Source organism: Procambarus clarkii, chromosome 14 (assembly GCF_040958095.1).
Source record: "Procambarus clarkii isolate CNS0578487 chromosome 14, FALCON_Pclarkii_2.0, whole genome shotgun sequence".
NCBI classification, from domain to species: Eukaryota; Metazoa; Arthropoda; class Malacostraca; order Decapoda; family Cambaridae; genus Procambarus; species Procambarus clarkii.
In genome coordinates this window covers 50,235,302-50,244,028 of record NC_091163.1, presented here as the reverse complement: position 1 = coordinate 50,244,028, position 8,727 = coordinate 50,235,302, and the positions used below count along the sequence as shown (strand labels likewise).

The 8,727-nt window shown below is 37.4% G+C and overlaps 1 protein-coding gene across 1 annotated transcript in view; it reads left to right on the top strand.

The window, feature by feature from the left end:
• Positions 1-2,542: 2,542 nt before the first annotated feature.
• Positions 2,543-8,727, top strand: part of LOC123752485 (tripartite motif-containing protein 3-like) — a 230,595-nt gene continuing 224,410 nt past the window's right edge. Inside the window, exon 1 of the mRNA XM_069324617.1 lies at positions 2,543-2,645. The gene's annotated coding sequence lies outside the window, so the exon portion shown is untranslated. The remainder of the gene's footprint in view (positions 2,646-8,727) is intronic.

The window sequence follows — 8,727 nt, the reverse complement described above, 5'->3', positions numbered from 1 at the left end:
CTCCAGATCTTTAGCCCCTGCTATTGCTTTGCTCTTCAACAAGTCACTTGAACTCCAAACCTTTCCAGATATTCTAAAAAAAAAGCGAGAGTAACGCCTGTCCACAAATGTGGTGATCTCACAGATGTTAGCAACTACAGACCTATATCAATCCTGCCAAACTTGTCAAAAATTTTTGAAAAACTAATCTATAAGCAGCTTTACTCATATCTAGCCAAACTCAATATACTTAGCCCTTGCCAATATGGCTTCAGGCCCCAAAAAAGCACTAACGATGCACTTATTAGTATGCTTAACTCGATTCATACAGCTCTTGATAAAAATGAGTTCCCTGTTGGGTTATTTGTGGACCTGCGTAAAGCTTTCGATACTGTCAACCACCAAAACCTTCTTCTTAAATTACATCATTATGGTGTCAGAGGACACTCCCTACAATACCTCAAATCCTACCTTACTGACAGGCTCCAATGTGTTTCTGTGAATAATACAATTTCTCCCACCCTACCCATCAACATTGGTGTTCCCCAGGGCAGCATACTTGGCCCTCTCCTTTTTCTCATCTACATTAATGACCTTCCAAATGCCTCCTAACACCTCAAACCAATTCTATTTGCTGACGACACAACCTTCATTTACTCCAGTCCTGATCCCCTTGCTCTAAATGCCACAGTAAATACTGAGCTAAATAAAGTCCATCTTTGGCTAACTGCCAACAAACTCACCCTTAACATTGACAAAACTTTCTATATTCTGTTTGGCAATAAATCCTCTAATCAAATAAACCTCAAAATAAACAATACCCAAATTTGTAACAAATTAGATGGCAAATTCCTTGGCATTCTCATTGACCACAAGCTGAATTTCCAGGGACACATTCTAAACATATCAAAAGAAGTTTCAAAAACTGTGGGCATTCTTTCTAAGATCAGATATTATGTACCACGCCCTGCCCTGGTGACTCTCTATTACTCCCTTATCTATCCATATCTCAACTATGGTATTTGTGCTTGGGGCTCTACTACCCAAAATCACTTACGTCCTCTAATTACTCAACACAAAGCTGCTATTAGGACAATATCCAATTCTGGCCCCAGACATCACTCGGTACCCCTACTCAAATCTCTGAATATGTTAGACATTAAGTCACTGCACATTCTCTCATGTGTATTATACATATATAAAACGCTAAACTATAATGCCAATCCTGATCTCAAAAGCTTCATAGAAGGTTGTAACAGAACCCATGAGCACCACACCAGAAATAAATACAGTTTTGATATTCCTAGAGTACGACTTAATCAAACCAGAAATGCTCTGCAAATCAAGGGGCCCAGAATGTGGAATGACCTTCCCAACCATGTTAAAGACTGTACCTCTCTCAACCAGTTTAAGTTAAAAACGAAGCTATACCTAATAAATTCCCTGTAACCTACCTTACCCCTCTGTTGTCAACCCATGTATGTTTTTTGTTTTTTCTTGTTTTTCAAATCAACGCTGTTTGAATGTAATTTTCTGTAATAATTTGTAATTGTATTTGTGCTGCTTTTTCAACAATGTTCCCCCCTCTTTTACCTCTATTTTTATTTGTACTCAACACATTTTGTTCTTTTTACCCATTAGTTTTAAGCTTTAGTCATTAGTGTTTTTTTCTGCCCGAAACGCTTTGCGTAATAGTGGCTTTAGGCATTGTATGTACTAGCTCTATCTATAAAGCCAACAAACTTTGTAAAATCTCTTTATGTATGTACCTTTACCTAAATAAATATTATTATTATTATTATTATTATTATTGCTACCCAATCTCCCAACCTTTATGTTCCCAATTTGAACATCTTTACCATTGAGATCATTGCTGTTTTCTTATATGTGCTGCCAATCTGTTGTATGGTGTTTATAAATCTTGTTATCTGTATCTTTTGCTACCCAGTCTCCCAATCTTTATGTTCCCAATTTGAACATCTTTACCATTGTGATCATTGCTGTCTTATATGTGCTGTCAATCTGCTGTATGGTGTCTATTAACCTTGTTTAAATTACTAATCAAGCTGTCAATGTAACCAATCAGAGCTTTAATATAACAATGTGCTTTAATATACTTACTTATCTCTCTCATCTCATTTTTCTCTTGTAATGTATCTTTCATTTATCAATTCTGATTGAAATTACCTACTTAAAATTATCTGCTAGATTAAGGACCTGCCCGAAACGCTGCGCGTACTAGTGGCTTTACAAGAATGTAAATACTGTACTATCCAATGTATTCTCTCAAACCCAATGTACCTTCTTGTATATATATAAATAAATAAATAAATAAATAAATAAAATAAATAAATAAAAATTGAAGAAGGAAGGTGGCGGGGAAGCGAGCGAGTGACGTCATCACAACAAAGGTTCCACTATTGGACGTGTACACGACCCGTGAGATAACACTGACGCTCCTCGCCTATCTTAAAGACGGTCTCCTGTGTCCAAAATACCCGCCAAATTGTCCCTCCCACAATACTCACAAGACAGTTGTGGCAGTGTAAGTGTGTGGTGAGGGCACACCACTGAAGACATTGAGGATATACCACGAGGAAGAGACAAAACTGTTGAAGAAAGGAGTCACTGGCTCCACCTGACCACCTTGGGCCACATTCACCAAGGTACTTAGCAATGGTTTTCTTCTTAGCTACCAATGTTTTTCTTCTTAGCTACCAATGTTTTTCTTCTTAGCTACCAATGTTTTTCTTCTTAGCTACCAATGTTTTTCTTAGCTACCAATGTTTTTCTTCTTAGCTACCAATGTTTTTCTTCTTAGCTACCAATGTTTTTCTTCTTAGCTACCAATGTTTTTCTTAGCTACCAATGTTTTTCTTCTTAGCTACCAATGTTTTTCTTCTTGGCGACTACGTCGGTATTCAGGTAGCTATACTAAGAAGAAAAACCTTCGGGGTCCGTCTAATTACCACAAGCTACACAAGCTTCAGAAAGCTTCCTAAAAATACATTAGTAATGAATAAATATGATATGTTAGGTTACGCTGACCTAACCTAACCTAACCAAACCAAACCTAACCTAACCTAACCGATGCTTGGATCGTCGACTTGATTTGGCGTCACCAGCTTTTTATTTTCGCCTAATTTCTTTATAAAAAGATACTTTTTCAGATTAAAATTATGTTTTTTCGTGTTGTACATTCAGCACCAACATTATAATGAGTAAATATATCATATTTATTCATTACTAACATAAGCTTTCTGAAGCTTTCTGAAGCTTGTGTAGCTTGTGGTAATTAGACGGACCGAAACCTTCGTAACTTTGGTCCGTCATCAAGTTTATTTATTTATTTATTTATTTATGCATATACAAGAATGTACATAAGGAATGTGAGGATACAAATATGGTAATTACAGTCTTGTAAAGCCACTAGCACGCGCAGCGTTTCGGGCAGGTCCTTAATCTAAGAAAATTTTAAGGAGGTAAATGCTTGCAAAATTTATAGACAAAAAAATGATAACAGTTACATGGAATGAAAAAAAAGATGAGAGAAAATTGTAGGTACAGTAAATTAAAGCACATAGGTAGCTAAGATTGATTGCAATGACAGCTTGAATGGTAGTTGACAAAAATTGGTAGTCACAATACAGCATATGGCTAGCACATAAAAGAAGACAGCAATGAACACAATGATAAGGTTGTTTGATATTACATAAAAATTAGGAGATTGGGTAACACTAGGTACAGAGCAAATTTAAAGCTCAGTGTAGGAAACTAAGAAGATGAAGTTAGGTACTTTTTGGTTTGCTTGTAAGTGTACTGTCGACCACTCGTAACTGGATATAACTCAATTTTTCTCTACTACATAACACTGGGATCGATTTTAATATAAACAAAAGATTATTAGTTGGTGAATCTCGTGAAGAGGAGTCCTTCGTGTTAGTTATATATGCATTCTCTGCTTGAAACTTGAAGTAAATATGTCTTTTATGATAGTAGAATTAGTTTTATAATAGCAAGATATTATACCAGTAGTTATTAAGTAAATAAACACTGGTGAACATGAAATATGAGAGAAGGTTATGAGCCCTGCCTGATGGGAGCATTTACTATCACCAAATGCCCCTGTTCACCTAGTAATCAGTAAGGGTGTACCTTAGCTATACATACACATTTAATTTATTTTGTTTGGTTTTATTTTGAAATTAAATCTGGGTGAGACAAAAGAAAAATATCCTGCACAAAGATGTTAGGTTAGGGTAAAAACTTCAAAAACTTTTCTCATTGAATAATTAAACCTATAATTATGACTATATGGACTATTAAAAAAAGAGAGAGGGAAGTAGGGTTCCTCTTCCTGTTACACAATTTGGGTGTGTGGAACCAGTAATTATTAAAAGAAGGCACCATGTCGGGAAGGCTATGTAGCATTAAGGCAGTGAGGTGAGGCAGCTACTTATTTGAGGAATGTTTATTTTATTTACCTTATAAACTGAGGCAGCCTATTTTATTTGAGGAATGCTCAGCTGATTCCTCTACATTTAGCATGGAACAAATTTGTGTCCAAGACCTCTTCCTGTTACACAATTTGGCTGTGTAACAATCAGTAAGTAATTATCAAAAGAAGGCACCAAGCTGGGAAGGCTATGTAGCACCATTGTGTGTAGCAATAAACCTAATTTTTTTTTAACAAATAATGCACCTGTGAGAAACAAATCCTGTCAGCCGTAAAAATATTGATGTAGTTAAATAAAAAATATAATGAAAGAAATATTACTGGTTATTTGTATTCTATCTTTTTGTACTATACAGTACAGTATATCCAAAGAAGTGAAAAATTGAGACATAATGCACAATTTAATGAATGATTCAAAAGAAATATGACTTCTGTATTACATATCAACATGAGATCTTAATGATCCATGGTTAACATGATTTAATAAGGATAATATTGGTAATAACACAAACTATAATTTAAAATCTTTATTACTGATATTTTTGTATTAAGAAGCTTAGGTATACATAGCAATGTGCTGCTACCCTATTCTATATGGAAGATTACACAGTGTAGATAAAAAACTAGCTATAAGTTCATCTAATACTCCCATCTCACAGGATGGTTAGTCATACATGGAATCAGGGGAGAAAATACCTGCCTCAATACAAAAAACAAATCAGCTCTGACTAAACAATAACTTCACGATTTTCACAAGAGGTAAGCACTGAATCATGGAAACATTATATTATAACTACAGTACTCTTACTAGTTTCTACAAGACTCCTCTCAAACAATGTATTTTTTTAACATGCTTAGGCATACACAGCAATGTGCTGCTTCCCTATTCTGTATGAAGGACCATATAGTCCATTCTCTGAAACTCTCCCTGGACAGATGTAATAGGACCCATTATCACCACACCAGAAATAAATATCTCCTTGATATCCCCAGAGTCAAACTTAATATGTGTAAACACTCTATGCAAATAAAGGGACCTAGTCTATGGAACTCACTCCCTAATGAATTGAAAAGCTGTCAGACTTTTGCCTCATTCAAAAACAAAACCAAAAAGTACCTAATTTCATCTTCATAGTTTCCTACACTGTGCTTTAAATTTGGTCTGTATCTAGTGTTACCCAATCTCCCAATCTTTATGTACTTAATCCAAACAATATTACCTTTGTGATCATTGCTGTCTTCTTTTCAGTGCTAGCAATATGGTGTATTGTGCCTTGTAATTTTTGTTAAACTATCATTCAAGCTGTCAATGCAATCAATTTGAGCTACCTATGTGCTTTAATATACTTTCTAATTTCTCTCATCTTTTTTTCTTTGTTTTCTTACCTGACTAACAGATAACATTACCTGTTATCATTTTTATAAATTTTGCTAGTATTTACGTTAGATTAAGGACCTGCCCGAAACGCTGCACGTACTAGTGGCTTTACAAGAATGTAATCACTATGCTATGTAGCCTCACAATCCCAATGTACCTTCTTATATATATATTAATAAATAATAATAATAAATAAATAGTCTAGATAAAAAACCAGCTACAAACTCATCCAACATCCTCACCTCACAGGACGGCCAGTCATACATGGAATCAGGAGAGAACAAAATACTTAAGGCTGATCTATTAGCTCCCACTGACAAAATCTGGGTACAGCACAAGAATATCTTCCAATATTCCTGAGTGTATGAAGTAATTACAGAGCTCAAAGTGCCTCATATCATCTGGTATGAAGTCACTGATACTGTAACAGGGCAATCACAGATATAGTGTTGGAGAGTATGTCCTCCCAAGTAAGACTGAAAAAATATGTTTTTTTTACCCAGATGGTTAAAACCCATGGAACTGCCTACCCGCTGAAGCCGTACCTGCCAAAATCCAGCTAGAAAATATCATTAGGACAATTAGCGGGACTTAACAAGCCCCCGGCTTTTTGTCCTCGTCGAGGCCACTAGATAGTGGCCCTTGGGTAAATTTAGGTAAATATATACGTAAATAGATACCATCGCTCTTCAAGTCTTGGGAGCGAGAAGGGGAGCTATACACTTATCTCGTAGAAGTATGTAGGTAAACAAAAAATGTAACATATTTGTATACTACAATGTCGGTGCTGACTGTACAAGTTGAAAAAACATTGTTTTACTTCGAAATATACTAATTTTATAAGAACATTTGACGTAAATATGTCGCAAGTGGTCACTGATAAACTCTGATATGGCAGCGTCGTGATTGGCTATAACTGTAAGATGAAAAATGTTACCTTCTCTCTGATTGGCCAAACTAAAATCGTAGTGACATCTAGCAAGACCTAAGTGAACTACTTAGAAATCTTCGTAAGTTTACTTCTCTGAATCGCCCTTTGGCGCGTTCTTAGCTGGCACTTAGGAACCTTCGTAGCAAACCTACTTACGAAGAAATACATGGAGCTTCGTGAATCTAGGTCTTTGTTCCTCGCACTCTCATCATCCACCATAAGTACTTGAGTGCTGTATGCTCCACCATTGTCATACATAGGCCTATGCAAGTGTTGGCGTATGGACATAGGCCTATGGAATTGCTGGGGCTTGGACATTGACTTATCAAATTGTTAGTGTTTGGACTATATTGATCTAATCATCGACCTGGAAAGTGAGGGTACTGCCTCTGCTGATTAACCGAGAAAGATACAGACAAATGTCCAAATACTGATGACCTTCCAGATATTGGTGACTATCCAAATATTAGCGACCATCCGGATGCTGGCGGCTGGGTAGTGGTAACTGTCAGGATATTGGTGACCATTCAGGTACTGGAAACCATCTGGATATTGGTGACCATTCAGGTACTGGAAACCATCTGGATATTGGTGGCCATTCAGGTACTGGAAACCATCTGGATATTGGTGACCATTCAGGTACTGGAAACCATCTGGATATTGGTTGCCATTCAGGTACTGGAAACCATCTGGATATTGGTTGCCATTCAGGTACTGGAAACCATCTGGATATTGGTTGCCATTCAGGTACTAGAAACCATCTGGATATTGGTGGCCATTCAGGTACTAGAAACCATCTGGATATTGGTGGCCATCCAGGTACTGGAAACTGTCTGGTTAATGGCAGATATCCAGTTTCTGGCAACTGTCTGGTTACTGGTGACTGTCCAGATAATGGTAACCTTTCAGATGCTAGCACCTGTCCAGATATGGCAACTGTCCGGATACTGGGACCTGTTCAGATATGGTAATTGTCTGGTGACAATTGACTGGTGACTGTCCAAATTGTGGCAATCTTTCAAATACTGGCAACTGTTCAGTTACTGGAAGCTGTTTAGTTACTGGCAGCTGTTTAGTTACTGGCAACTGTTCAGTTACTGGCAGCTGTTTAGTTACTGGCAGCTGTTCAGTTACTGGCAACTGTTCAGTTACTGGCAACTGTTTAGTTACTGTCAACTGTTCAGTTACTGGCAGCTGTTCAGTTACTGGCAGCTGTTCAGTTACTGGCAGCTGTTTAGTTACTGGCAACTGTTTAGTTACTGGCAACTGTTTAGTTACTGGCAACTGTTTAGTTACTGGCAGCTGTTCAGTTACTGGCAACTGTTCAGTTACTGGCAACTGTTCAGTTACTGGCAACTGTTTAGTTACTGGCAACTGTTCAGTTACTGGCAACTGTTCAGTTACTGGCAATTGTTTAGTTACTGGCAACTGTTCAGTTACTGGCAACTGTTCAGTTACTGGCAGCTGTTCAGTTACTGGCAACTGTTCAGTTACTGGCAACTGTTCAGTTACTGGCAACTGTTTAGTTACTGGCAACTGTTCAGTTACTGGCAACTGTTCAGTTACTGGCAGCTGTTTAGTTACTGGCAACTGTTCAGTTACTGGCAGCTGTTCAGTTACTGGCAGCTGTTTAGTTACTGGCAGCTGTTTAGTTACTGGCAACTGTTCAGTTACTGGCAGCTGTTCAGTTACTGGCAACTGTTCAGTTACTGGCAACTGTTCAGTTACTGGCAACTGTTTAGTTACTGGCAACTGTTTACTTACTGGCAACTGTTTAGTTACTGGCAACTGTTCAGTTACTGGCAACTGTTCAGTTACTGGCAGCTGTTCAGTTACTGGCAGCTGTTTAGTTACTGGCAGCTGTTTAGTTACTGGCAACTGTTCAGTTACTGGCAACTGTTCAGTTACTGGCAGCTGTTCAGTTACTGGCAACTGTTCAGTTACTGGCAACTGTTTAGTTACTGGCAACTGTTTACTTACTGG